Source organism: Macaca fascicularis, chromosome 3 (assembly GCF_037993035.2).
Source record: "Macaca fascicularis isolate 582-1 chromosome 3, T2T-MFA8v1.1".
Classification (NCBI taxonomy): Eukaryota; Metazoa; Chordata; class Mammalia; order Primates; family Cercopithecidae; genus Macaca; species Macaca fascicularis.
The window spans coordinates 22,543,866-22,557,794 of NC_088377.1; the positions used below are offsets into that span (position 1 = coordinate 22,543,866).

Consider the following 13,929-nt stretch of genomic DNA (forward strand, 5'->3'; position numbering starts at 1 on the left):
TAACCAAGTTCAAAAAAAGTCAAAGAACAATTGCGTGACAAATATGAATGAGCTTGCTTTGATCAGGGAGGTTAAATAAATGAAAGAATGCTATGCAATTTGCAGTTAATGTTTCATTTTCATATTTTGAATATTTAATTATGTAAATTCTATATTTTGTGTATGACAATTACTTTGGTTATTACTTTGGCAAATGATTGAATAAATTTTAATAAAAATATTTCATAACCTTTAGTAGGGTTAACAATAATTTTGAAGATAGTATTTATAACAACCTAGTTAATTTCATCTAAACATGTTTCTTTTTGTAATGCATGGAACTTTGCACATTTATTTCCAGTTAATTTCAGCTAATATTTTCAGGATATCAATTCCAGAAATTAGTACATTATATTTTATTTACACATTGTTTATAAGATTATCTTGACAAGCAAAGTTAGAAAAAATGTTATGTGTTAATTTATGTAACGGGTTTTGTTAGATTTTAAAACATTTTATCTACATCCAAGAAAATACAAATTGTGAGACATAACAAATGGAAATGGAATCCTTTATTAGTTTTTATTTTTATGCAAGCTGAAGAGCTTATTGACAGTAAAGAAGCCTTTGAAACTTTCTGTCTAAAAATATTAAAATTCAAGACTTTCCTAGAACTCAGTGGATAACCAAATTTAATCACTATAAACTTGAGAAACACTGTCACCGTAAAACAAACATACTGTGTTTTATGTTTAAGAAAATGTATTATTTTCAATCAAAAACTTAAATTTATAAAAAGTATCTAATTAAAATTCTGCAACTAAAAATAAAAATTAACAAGTATCACATACCCAAGTCTACCCACTCCAGCAATATCACACTTGTCAGAACAGCTTTGTATTTGACTGCCATTTGGGTATGTGTCCTGTAGTTCACTGCAATCTGTCATCACGTATTTGATTTTTATATGGCCAAGCAAGTGACTTAAATGACAATACAGTAGAAACTGTGCCTCTGCAACTTTTTAGGTTTTTAAAAATGGCACTGATCTCTCCTATTATATCTGGAAGGCAATATTGCTCTTGGCTGCGGTTTAAAGAACTTTTTCAGTCTTTTCCTTGACCTTTCCTATGACAATTATTATTCATTCACATTGCAAGGAGCTAGAGTGAGTCTACTGCCGGTTACTATGTATGTGCATCTAGATTATGAATTCAGGAAGTAAAGTTTTATTGTGCATATATGGACTCCTTGGATCCACTGTGAAATGAATTTGTGGTTAAACTAAATGTATTACCTGATTTTCATATGGACCTACTCTTGAAGGGAGGCTATGGTAAAAGTTGACTTTCCTTCAATTCACACACTATACAAAAAATGTGGGTGCTCCCTTTTCCATATGTACCTATAGATTCTTTGTGAGTAGAGGAAGAAAATTATCTTTACAGTATATATTTGCTCTGGCATCAGGTCATTTCTCCGAAAAACACAACTTCTGCTTTAATCGTTGGACTCTCAGTCTGAAAGTTGGTTCAGGCTTGGAAAGTAGATGAGTGATTGAAATTTCCACTGGAGTGGCTGACATTGACCTTCTGCTTCTCCACATTAGCTGCTTTCTGAATATATATGTACACATACAAAAATCCTTATTGGCAGCCTTTCTATAGTTCCCCTAAAAACTGTGATGATAGCTTATCCATTGTCTTAGATTCCTACATAATAGAGTTCCTTAGTTGTTGAGTTGCTGATAACTGGCATGGAAATTATGTTGATCCTTATCTCTCTGTACTGATTACATGCTACCACCTTTCCTTTGCTCCTCTAGAACTGTATATCATCTTCAACATTTGTTTCATAACATCATTACTTGCTAATCCTTCTTGGTCTATGGACAACAGCCACTAGTTAAGCCTGTAAAAAGTGCAATCTTTATAAACTTACTGAAACTAATATTATTGGGAATCATGAAGTGCACAGTCACTCCAGCTTGTCCAGTGCCTCAGCCTTTATATTGGTTCCACAACAGTCTATCAGGGCAGGTCTGGAAACTTGACACTATGTAATGTGATCCGTAGTGCTTCCAAGAGCCATGCCTAAGGCATACTGGGACTGATGTCAGATGCTCTTGAAATCCACTGAGTTTGGTGTTCCTTTTAAACCCTAATACTTCATATCATCAAAGTCTCTCTCATCCAGCTTTATATTCTGGTCTAGTAATTGCAAGATGTGGCCACCAGGACTGCTTTTTCTGTTTCCTTTTGGCACATATTAACCAGGTCTGGTGACTCCAACCATGAATGATCTCTTTTCTCATGTATAAGGTCCAGAAGTTCTAAAGCCCACGGAAATGAACTTAACCATATCTTCTGGTTAAGTTGCCAAGAGGGAATGTGGGAGAAGATCTCATGGAGGGAAGTTTTCTTCTGCAAAATATCTGCCTCAGGGGAGTCCAGTGGAAATTCTCCAGGGGTCTGTTACAGTCTAAAAAGGAAAAGTGAACCACTTCTTCAGGCTTAGAGGGCTCGAGGAGATCTGGTCCTTTAATGTTCCTGAATCACTTATCTCAGGACCCAGGACAGTCTCTGGGTCCTGTCCTTTCCCTTTATGACCCTGATTTTGACTTGCTGAGAAAACAGTTCAATTTGAAATTCTGCTCCTCTTATAATCAGATCTTGGGCCAGAGCATCAGCATCAATTACATTCCACTTCCAGGAAATTATGGTCTCTTTAAATAATTCCATGGATGTATTGTAACTTTCCTACCACGCATTCAATTAACAATTGGCTGATTTGAGTCTATCATTTTCTCTGTTAAAGGCATTAATGATTATAGCAACAACCAATAAATTTCATCGCCCTTGTATTAGGTTGGTGCAGAAGCAATCGCGGTTTTTGCCATTAAAAGTAATTTACTTTTTTTTGCAATATGTTTAATGGCAACATACAAACTATACGGAGGCCTGAAATGTCCAGCATAATTTGACCCTGCATTAGTTTTCTTACTTATATCCTACTATTCTCTCTCTTGCTCCTCTGTTGAAGCCATAATGGAAAGATATGACCTCAGCCCTGAAACTTTGCACTTTCTTTTTTATATACTTTCAACATTCTTGCCCTAGAACACAACATTACTACCATTTTTCCTTGTTTTTTGATTAAATATTATCTTCTTAGTAGATATTCTCTTATAACGCTACTTAATATTAGAGTCTGCAACTTTTGGAAACCTTTTCTCCTTCCCTGCCTTAGTTCTGAAGTATTTGAAAACTTAAAAGTAGTTAGAATATTTACTTGGTTTAATATTTGTCCATTATCACTAAAAATAGAAGTTCTAAGAACAATTGTGTATTTGCCTCACTGCTAGAATCAGAGTCCAGAGCGATGCTGACACATAGGAAGCACCAAGTCACTATTTGTTGAATAAATGAGAGAATGAATGAAAGGAATAAAAGATGATAAAAAACTTTGTATTTTAGCAAAAATTATGATCCAATAATTATACAATTATTAGTGGATTCTCTGCTAAATATCTGAGTGATTTAAATAGCATAAATCACTAATGAAATCACTCGGATATTTATCAGTGAATCCATTAAGTGAAACTACTTGTGTCTGAATAATGCCACACCATTATCAATAACAAGGAGTGCAATGAATACATGAAAATCAACAAATACAGAGCAAGTCAACTTTGGACTTTATGTTTTAGATACGTTTTATTATGGATTATATTGTTATTTACTTCGAGTCTCTATGCAATCAAAATTTTGAAAAATAGTTATGCTAGGAAAAACTTGCTTATTATAACACGAGCAATGTAAGATCACTTTGGAATGATTTAATTTAATTGGTTTATGGGTTAAAAGTTATCAGGTTAGGTTAAATGTGTATAGAAAGTATATTTATGCATGCGTAAGTACATAATCAGTTGTTCTGATAAATTGTCAAAGAGTGAAGTTTCTCACATATCACTCTTACCTGAATAATTTTTAAGGTGGCATCTTTAGGAGCTTAAGAAGGAACTATTTTTGTTCCAGCTGAAAATATTCTATTTGATGGATTAAATAAGGTTTTTACATAAAATTGTATGAATTGCAAGCCAGTTATTTTTCAAATTTATTTCTTTCAAAAAAAAACACAATGCATCAGTAGAAATCTGTGATTTTTCTCCATCATTTAAATATAAAGGGAGCACTGGAATGTGTTAAATGCATAGAGTTGAAGCATGATCTATAGATTTATAGGAAAATCTGCAGATAATGCCATCTCAATATGATGCTACCTCATCCTTGTCTTCATTTTAAAACATATTTCATATTTTAAAGAAAAGCAGCATATTCTAACTTGTAATGGAATGACAACTTTATATTTCGTATAAAATATTGTTCCAATCAATACCACCTGCAAAAATTTACATATTAATTGATCTTCTCTTCCAGAGTACTCTTCCTACAGAAAGTAGTGCATAAGCCTCTAACTGATATAAGAGGAAAAAGAAATACAATATCAAAACTTAATTCCACAAAATACCCTTTTTCATCCATAACAAACAAAGACTCATAGTGATTTGAAAAGATTAGCAAATATATACTTAAGAAGAATTCTGGTATATTTATTTCAGTTATTTTGTTTTCTGTATGGTCTCTGATCCAACAGGATCCCAATATCTCCTTCATTATCACACTCCTATCTGCCTATTTTTTTCCCCAGACTTTCAGCTAAAGCAACACAAGCATCTCAGAAAATATAAGGTAAGTTGCCTCAAAAATAGTTATTATGTAATCTAATTTTAAATGAAGAGAAATTCAATCAAATGCCAAATTTATTTTCAATTGTTACAACTGGGACCTATTCCATTGGTAAAAGTAGAGGATTTTGAGGCATGTTGTCAGGCTGTACCATGTAGTGTGATGTAGGAAGTTAACCTGAATGAAAGATAGGACGATATTCCAATGTGAGAGAAAACCTAGAGTTTATACCAAACTGACTTTTCTCTAACACTCTCAACTTCACATTAAAATTCTGACATTTTTAAGCCTCTTTTTGAAGTGACTTTATATATCTGTTTGCATATGCAGTGGAGCAACCAATGTTGATGCATTTCTTAAGAAAGGCATCACAGAGAAAAATATTATAAATTCTGATATTCTAGTATCCACAAAATGAAAAACACAGAACTTATGCTACTTTTACTTGCTTTATTTTTGAAATATCTTCACATTAGACGTCAATAATGTGCACCTGCACACACATACACACACATTCACACACATGCACACACACAGAGACCCAAAACTTTTATAAATTTAGAGTAAAATTATAACACATTGAATTGTGAACATTCAGGATAAAAATAGCATTACTAAATTAGCCGAAATATATAAAAATGTTACTACCACAGGTAATTATTTCTGATACTTAAGGAATTAACTTTTTTATGTACACCAGAAATTCAGAACTGTACTTCTAGAACACTGGAATTCGTTCTCTTTTTCATGATACTAAAGGAAGACTGTGGAAAATCTACTCTTCTTGACAATGAAATGCATATTTGGTCCTCAGCCCAGCGTGGTGGCTTATGCCTGTAATCCGACCACATTGGGAGGCTCAGATGGGCGGATTGCTTGAGCCCAGGAATTGGAGCCTGGGAAACATGGGAAAACCCATCTCTTCAGAAAAAGAGAAAAGTCAGCTGGTCATAGTGTTGCACACCTGTAGTCCCAGCTACTTGAGGTGCCAAGGCAGAAGGATTGCTTCAGTTTGGGAGGTTGAGGGTGCAGTGTGCTGTGTTCACACTGCTGCACTCCAGTCTGGGTGACAAAGTGAAACCCTACATCAAAAAAAAAAAAAAAAAAAAAGTGTATGTATATACATATATATATATATATATATATATATAGTCTTATTGAATAGAGAAGAGAATTAGTGAATTAGTGTCCATCTTTATTTTGCTATTTAATCAATTAAAGCAGATGCCAAATTTATTTTCAACTTTTACTACTGGGACCTACTTCATTGATAAGAGTTGAGGATCTTGAGGCTTGTTGTCAGGCTCTACCAGTCCAAAGTCTGGAAGGCTCAGATTAAGGAAGAGTCAATACGATTAGGCAAGAGGAATTCTCTGTTACCCAGTGGAGGGTCAGCCTTTTTACTTTATTCAAACATTCAACTGATTGGATGAGGCACAGCCACATTAGGGAGTGCAATCTGCTTCACTCAGTCTATCAATTTAAATGTCAGTCTCATCCAAACACCCTCACAGAAACACCTAGAATAATGTTTCACAAAGTATCTGTGCACTCCATAGTCTAGTCAAATTGACACAAGAAATTATCTATCACAATATCCTTCTGATTTCCTTTACTGTATATATTTTAGAAGTTGCCTTTGTGATTACCATGGGGATTGCACTAAACGTTACATTTATAAGTTTCAATAACATAAAAAAACTCTAACTTTACACAGTTCTGTCTCCTTATCCTTTATGTTGTTGTTATCAGAAATTACATGTTAATATTTTTTTGCTCAATAATATATATTTATAATTACTTTTATATATTTAGTTTTGAAATTATGTAGGACATAAAAAAGTGGAGTGACCAAACAAAAATTTTATAATACTGGATTTTATGTTTGCCGATACAATTACCTTTACTGGAGATTTTTGTTTCTTCAAGTGACTTCAAGTTACTGTCAAGAGTTCATTCATCCGAACTTCATATTAACTCCCTTTAATATTTCTTATAGTGCAGGTCTAGTAGTTATAAACCTTTTTGTCTTTTGTTTATCTGATAAAGGTCTTTCTCATTTACTTAATTTTTTTTCTTTAAATACTTTAAATATGCCCTACTACTTCTTCTACTCCCATAGTTTCTGAAGAGAAACTGTTCGTTCTATTGAGATTCCCTTATAAAGGGTGAGTCACTTCTTTATTGCTCTTTTCAAGACGTTTCTTTCATCTTTGTCATTCAATGGAGTGATTATAATAAGTCTCAGTATGTGTCTATGTGAGTTATTTCCTACTTGGAGTTTATTGAATTTCTTAGATTTGTAAGTTTATGTCTTTCAACAAATTTTGGAGGTTTTTGTCATTGTTTCTTTAAATATTCTTTCTTTTTATCTCTTGATTTACTTTCAGGAACTCTGGTAGTGTGTGTCTCGTTCTACTAGATAGTGTTTCACAGTTCCTTAGGTTCTGTTCAATTTTATTCTTTTTTTCTGCTCTCAAAATTCAAATGTTTTTATATTCAATCAACTCAAGATTAATTTGAAGATTTGTGTTTGTTCAAATCTGCTTTTGTACCCCTCTAATAAAATTTTATTTAAGTAATTATATTTTATTACCAGAATTTTTGTTTTGTTCCTTTTTGTGATTTCTATGTCTTTCATATAGTCATTGTGTTTATACCACGCTTCCCTTATTTCTTTTAATCCTTCGACCATGCTTTATATAACTCTTTGAACACATTTTAAAGTTATTGTAATATATTTCCTATAGTTACAATGCATTTTCACCTCCAAAATTTATGTTGAAACCACCTCCAAGGTGACATTATTGGCAGATGTGACCATTTAAAGTTGATTGAGTCTAGAGGTTCTGCCCTTATAAAAGGGAGTAGGGACCTTTATAACAAGTGTGAAGGGAGTTGATGGGAAGGAGCTTATTCTTATTCTTTATTCTTCTTTTGCCCTTCCACCTTCTGCCATGTGAAGACACAGTGCTCTTCCCATCCATGGATGCAGCATTCAAGGTGCAATCTTGGAAGCTGAGACTGAACACTCACCAAACAAGAATCCTGCCAGAGCCTTCGTATTGGACATCCCAACTGCCAGATTGTGATAAATAAATTTCTGTTTTTCATAAATTATCCAGTGTCAGGTATTTTCATATATCAGCATAAAATTGACTAAGAAAAAATTGATACCAGAGAAGTGAGGTGCTGCTATAACAAATACCTAAAAATGTTAAAGCAGCTTTTGAACTGGGTAATAAGTAGAACTTAGAAAAGTTTTGAAGTGAATTCTTGAGAAGCTTGTTTTGCCATAAATGGAAAATGAAGGGTGATTCTGATGAGGGCATAGAAAAAACTTCAAATAGAGACTGAATCATTCTTAGATTTTGTTTAAGTAGTTGTAAATAAAATCTTGTGGGAAATATGGACAGTAAAGGCCATTCTGATGTGGTCTTATATGGAAATGAAGAATATATCATTAGAAGCTGGATGAAAGACCATCCTTGTTACAAAATGGCAAAGTACTTTGCTGAATTATATCCATATCCTAGGACTTTGTGGAAAGCAGAACTTAGGGACAGTGAACTAGGATATTGACCAGAAGAAATCTCTAAACTGCAAAGTATTTAGAATGCTGTGTGGCTTCTCTTAACTGCTTATAGTAAAATTTGAGAAGAGAGAAAGGATTTAAAGATAACCTTTGTAATGAAAAGGAATGCTTAACATACAGATATGGAAAATTCTCAGCCAGGCTATGTAAAGAATATAAAAGCATGTTTCAGAGGGAAAAGAAAGGGGGTGGCCAAGTGCCTGTTTGGTAAGGAGATTAATGTGGATAGAAGGAAGCTACTTGCTACTTATCAAGGCATTAGGAGAATGATTTGAACACATCTTGAAGATCTTTAAGGATACTCTTCCTATCACATCCATGGCCATCTCAAATCTCTGCTCCCCACATTCCTACACAGTGCTCCTTAACTATCCTAGCTATGTCTCAAGTAGGCCCGAGTGAGTCAAGAGCTGCACCTGTAGAAGGTAGAGCCATTAACATTGGCAGAGTCCATATGGTGCTAATTTTGCAGGAATGCAGAGTACAGGAGCTGTGGAGGCAGGCTGCCTCAACGTACATTTCAAAGTATGCCTCAGAGAGCCTTGAGGTTCAGGAATAGACCTGCCACAGGGGCAGAGCCACTGCAGCAAGTGTCCACTAAACCTATATCTAGTAGAGTCTTGGTGGATGGGATGTCCCCAGTATCCAGTGACTATGGAGCCACCAGCATGCAATGCCACTCATAAAGAGCCACAGGCACCCAACTCCAGCACACAAGAGCTGCGCTGTGGGCTATGCCTAACAAAGTCATGAAAGTTGTATGCTTTTGGACCTTGGAGACTCAATTCGTAGCCCAGTGTGTTGAGGAGGTAAGCCATGGAGTCAAACATTATTCACAAACCTAAAGATTTAATTTTGATTGCCCTGTTGGGTTTTTGGCTTATTTGAGATCTATTGTCCCGTTCTTCTTTTCTGGTTTTCCATTTTGTAATGGGAAAATCTATCCTGTGCCTGTTCCACCACTGAATTTTAGAGGCACGTAATTTATTTTCACAGGCTTCTCAGTTGTAGAGGGAATTTGCCTCAAGATAAATCTTATACAATCTTATAAAATAAGTCATCAATATCTGATTTACATGAGATTCTATATTTTAGACTTTTATGTTGGTACAAAAGTGAGTTAACATTTGGGATGAAAAGAATGTATTTTTTATTTGAGAAGGACCTGAATTTGGGAGGCCTAGGGACAGAGCGCTATGGTTTGAATGTTTTTGTCACCTCCAAAATTCATGTTGAAAGATAATCCTCCATCCAACAGTATTGGGAGGTATGGCCTTGAGAGGTGATTGAGTCAAGAAAGCTCCACCTTCATGAACGGGATTAGGTGCCCTTATTTATTTATTTTTATTGTTATTTATTTATTTTTTGAAACGGAGTCTTGCTCTGTTGTTAGGCTGGAGTGCAGTGATGCCTTCTCGGCTCACTGCAACCTCCACCTCCCGGATTCAAGCGATTCTCCTCCCTCAGCCTCCCGAGTAGCTGGGACTACAGGTGCCCACCACCACGCCCAGCTAATTTTTGTGAGACAGTGTTTCACCTTGTTGGTCAGGTGACCTCTTGACCTCGTGATCCGCCTGCCTCAGCCTCCCAAAGTACTGGGATTACAGGTGTGAGCCACCGCACCCAGGCCTAGGTGCTCTTATATAATGAGGGAATTCAGTCTTCTATCTTCTGCCACATGAAGACATAACATTCCTCTCCTTTAGAAGATGAAGCATTACAGGTGCCATCTTGGAAGCAAGGACAGGACCCTCATCAGATAATTAACCAGCCGGTGACTTGATCTTAGACTTCCTAGCCTCCATAACTTTGAAAAATACATTTCTAGAGTTTATAAATTACCCAGTTTCAGGTATTCTGTTACAGCAGCACAAAATGGACCAAGACAATCTCTGTCTATTTAATCTAATGTCTATTTAATCTGTCTATTTAATCTAATGCTAGTGTTGATTTACTTTGTTCCATTAAATGACACATAGTTTTGTGTTTCTTTGTATTCCCTGTGGTTATTTGTTGAAAACAGCACATTTGAATATTAAAATACGGTAACTCTGGAAATCAGGTTCTCTGCTTTTCCCAGGGTGTGTTTTTTGTTTGTTTTTATTTTGAAGGCTTTCCTAATCTATTTGTCTAGTAACTTTTCCCATCTATTTTGCAGAGATTGTATTCATTGCTGTGTGTTGGTTACTGAAGCCTTTGTTCTGTAACTGTATTCATGTAGTGTTTCAATATACATTTCTATGAACACTGGGAGCTAGAAAACAAACTAACAAAACTTGTATCTCTTACTTTTTGCCAGTGGATTTCATGCTGCATCTCTCCTTCAACACTTTTCGCCAGATTTGCACTGAATCCAGAGATTGGCCAAATGTGAGAGTCCCTGATCTTTGCAAAACTTTTTGATCATGCGTCTCGTCCTCATCATGTGTATAGTTTTCTAAGGTCCCCCTTCTACACAGGTGACTTTGAACACCCTCATTTCCCAAAGAACGGTCTAGCAGGTTTTCCTCTCTGGTTTTAGGAATTCTGTTGTATGTGTATCTCAGCCATGATTTTTTGCCCCAGATATCTGTGGTTTGTCATTCACCAATGTTTTCAAAAAAAAATGCTTACTTTTCTGGCCTTAGGTGAGTTCAGTGAAACAGAGATGAGCACATTTTCTTAGTCCTTCAGCTTGTCTCCAGGTAGGTAAGAACAGATTTACACGATAATTTATGAATAAGGCATGCTTTTTTTTTTTTTTTTTTTTTCTTTCTGAATCCAAGGACCACGACGGCACCCTAGCAACATGGACAATTGTTTTCAGGACTAGGACTGTCACCAAACTGGGGAAGAGGTGTGACAAGAGCAAGTAACAATGCCACAGATCCTCTCTCTCATTTTAAAGTTGCCTTTTTGTTGATTCAGTGTTCACTTGGTTGCTATAAATCTTTGGCTGTTTTTCAGAGTTCTGACAAAGTTGGTTCTGACGGTTTTTCATTGTTTTTTAAATGTTTTAGTTGTGAGAAAAGGAGCTTAGAGCTGCCTACGCCACCATTTTTTTTTTGAAATCACTTCTGTGCCTGTCATATTTTTTCCTCACTTAGAAAGATTTCAAAATGCTACACAGGGGGAAAAAAGCAATCTCTCTTTAAAATCTCTGCTTTTCAGATGTTCAACAGGCCTGAGAGTATGTGTGACCTTCACTGTCACAGGAATAGGTCTGTCTTTCTGAGAAAATTGTTGGGTTTCTCTACATTTCCATGTTGGTACATAGTTCCCAGATATAAGGTACAGGCAGAATTCACAAAAAGTCATTAAAATTGTCACAAAAATGTTATTTTGCTATTGTAAACACTGGAATTAGGGAAATATCAAAATTGTACCTGTTTTAAATATTTTATATGAAATACAAACCACCCTCTAAGAAAAAAAAGGGATAGGAAAAAAACTTTAAATTTAAAGTTACTGATTATTTTTAAAGAATTGGGGGCTCAGATAAAGCCTAATTGACATTGTTGGTTTAAAACATTTATTTTTAAAGAAAGAGGAAAGCGTAATGTGAGAGAAATGTTTTTTGAGACCATATGGTCTAGTGAACTCTAATGTTTTAATGTACATGCAAGATTATTTACTGAAAACAATTCATCTTTTAAATCTTATCTTTAAGACTCTAATGAATTTCTTTGTAAATGATGAACGATTTAGGCATATTATTTTAATCATCTTAATATGTGATTATGTCTGGCTATCTTTAATTTTTCTTATAGATTTTTTTTTTTTCTTAGACAGGGTCTCACTTTGTTGCCCAGTCTGGATTGCAGTGGTGTCATCATGGCTAACTGCAGCCTTGACCTGCCAGGTGCAAACAATTCTCCCACCTCAGCCTCCCAAGTAGCTGGGACTAAAGGTACATGCCATCACACCCAGCTAATTTTTGTATTTTTTGTGGAGACTGGATCTTGCTATGTTGAGTAGGCTGATCTTAAACCCCTGGGCTCAAGCAATCTTCCCGCTTGGGCCTCTTAAAGTGTTGGGATTACAGGCGTGAGCCACTACACCTAGCCTTATCTTTAATTTTATAGGAGGCAATAAAATGAGCAGGGAAATGGATGACACCATTCTTTCTTTATTTCTTTCTTTCTTAAATGGAGTCTCACTCTGTCACCCAGGCTGGAGTGCAGTGGCACAATCTCGGCGCACTGCAAGCTCTGCCTCCAGGGTTCATGCCATTCTCCTGCCTCAGCCTCCCGAGTAGCTGGGACTACAGGCTCCTGCCACCATGCCCAGCTAATTTTTTTTATTTTTAGTAGAGGCGGAGTTTCACCATGTTAGCCAGGATGGTCTAGATCCCCTGACCTCGTGATATACCCGCCTCAGCCTCCCAGAGTGCTGGGATTACAGGTGCGAGCCACCACACCCGGCCCAATGGATGATACCATTCTTATTGTTAAATGTAATTTTTCTTTTATTTCTTTCTCTAATTAACAATCAGAACTTCATAAATTTATTATCAGCCACTTTGTTAGAAAAATAATATTTGTATTTGCTCTTTCCTAATTAGGTAAATAGATAACAAGGAAGATAGAGAATAATCTTTAAATTAAAATTCTACAAGTTGACTGCGTTTGAGGGTTTATGTATTTTGCATAATTGAAATATTATGTGAATACCCTAATGAGGCAGGTTCTTTCTCCACTTAAGATAGTCCCAGGGAGCTGTTTAGGAATTTTGGGAACTTAGGTTTCAATTATCAGGCTCAGGTGGACCATTTAGTTTTAGTTTTCTGAAGCATGGTTTAGTTAAATTGTTTCTTGAGGGTCTGATACATTTTTTAAAATGTCTTACAACTTTCTATAGTGTCAAAAATATCTTTAGAGAGGATCTTAAACAGAAAAATTACCTAAAATATGGTAAACTGGTTTTGCATTTTCAAATTATGATATCCTCCTCAAAGTCTTTTATTTTCTCTGTTTTCTTTTTGAGAGAACTGGTTACTATTTTGAGCATAATCATATTTTATATTTAAATCAAATTTCAGAATTTGATTATTTTTAAATGAATAATTCTAATAGTCCTAAAAAGCACTCTCAGTCCATTTTTCTCCCTACATTAACGATCCTGAGGATTTCCTTGAACCTATTACAAAATGCCACAATTTTATTTTTTTTCTAGAGCTTAGAAGATTTCCATTGCCTTATTAAAATGTGTTCTATGGTATTTATAAAATGATGCCTCACAATAAATGAATGTTTGGCAGATGAATCACTAAATGAAGAGGAATATAGAGTAGGAATATAGTATAGAAGAGGAATGTAGAGTAAGACAGTGAGGATTTGAATCTAACCTCTGCCATTTACAAGCCTTATGACTTCTTATTTAGCCAATTTATATCTCAGTTTTGTCAACTATAAATATGAGTATTGATATGGTTTGGCTGTGTCGCCACCCAAATCATATCTTAATTTGTAGCTCCCATAATTCCCACTTGTGGGAGGGACCCAGTGGGAGGTAATTGAGTCATGGGATGTGGGTTTTTCCCCATGCTGTTCTCATGATAGTGAATAAGTATCACAAGATATGATAGTTTTATAAAAGGGAGTGTGCTCTCTTTGCCTTCCACCGTCT

At 35.3% G+C, this 13,929-nt stretch overlaps 1 long non-coding RNA gene across 1 annotated transcript in view; it reads right to left on the reverse strand.

Annotated features, from left to right (window-relative positions):
* Positions 1–533: 533 nt before the first annotated feature.
* LOC107129038 (uncharacterized) overlaps positions 534–13,929 on the reverse strand; it is a 159,482-nt gene continuing 146,086 nt past the window's right edge. The window contains exon 3 of the long non-coding RNA XR_001489034.3: positions 534–2,460. This is a non-coding gene — a long non-coding RNA (uncharacterized lncRNA). The remainder of the gene's footprint in view (positions 2,461–13,929) is intronic.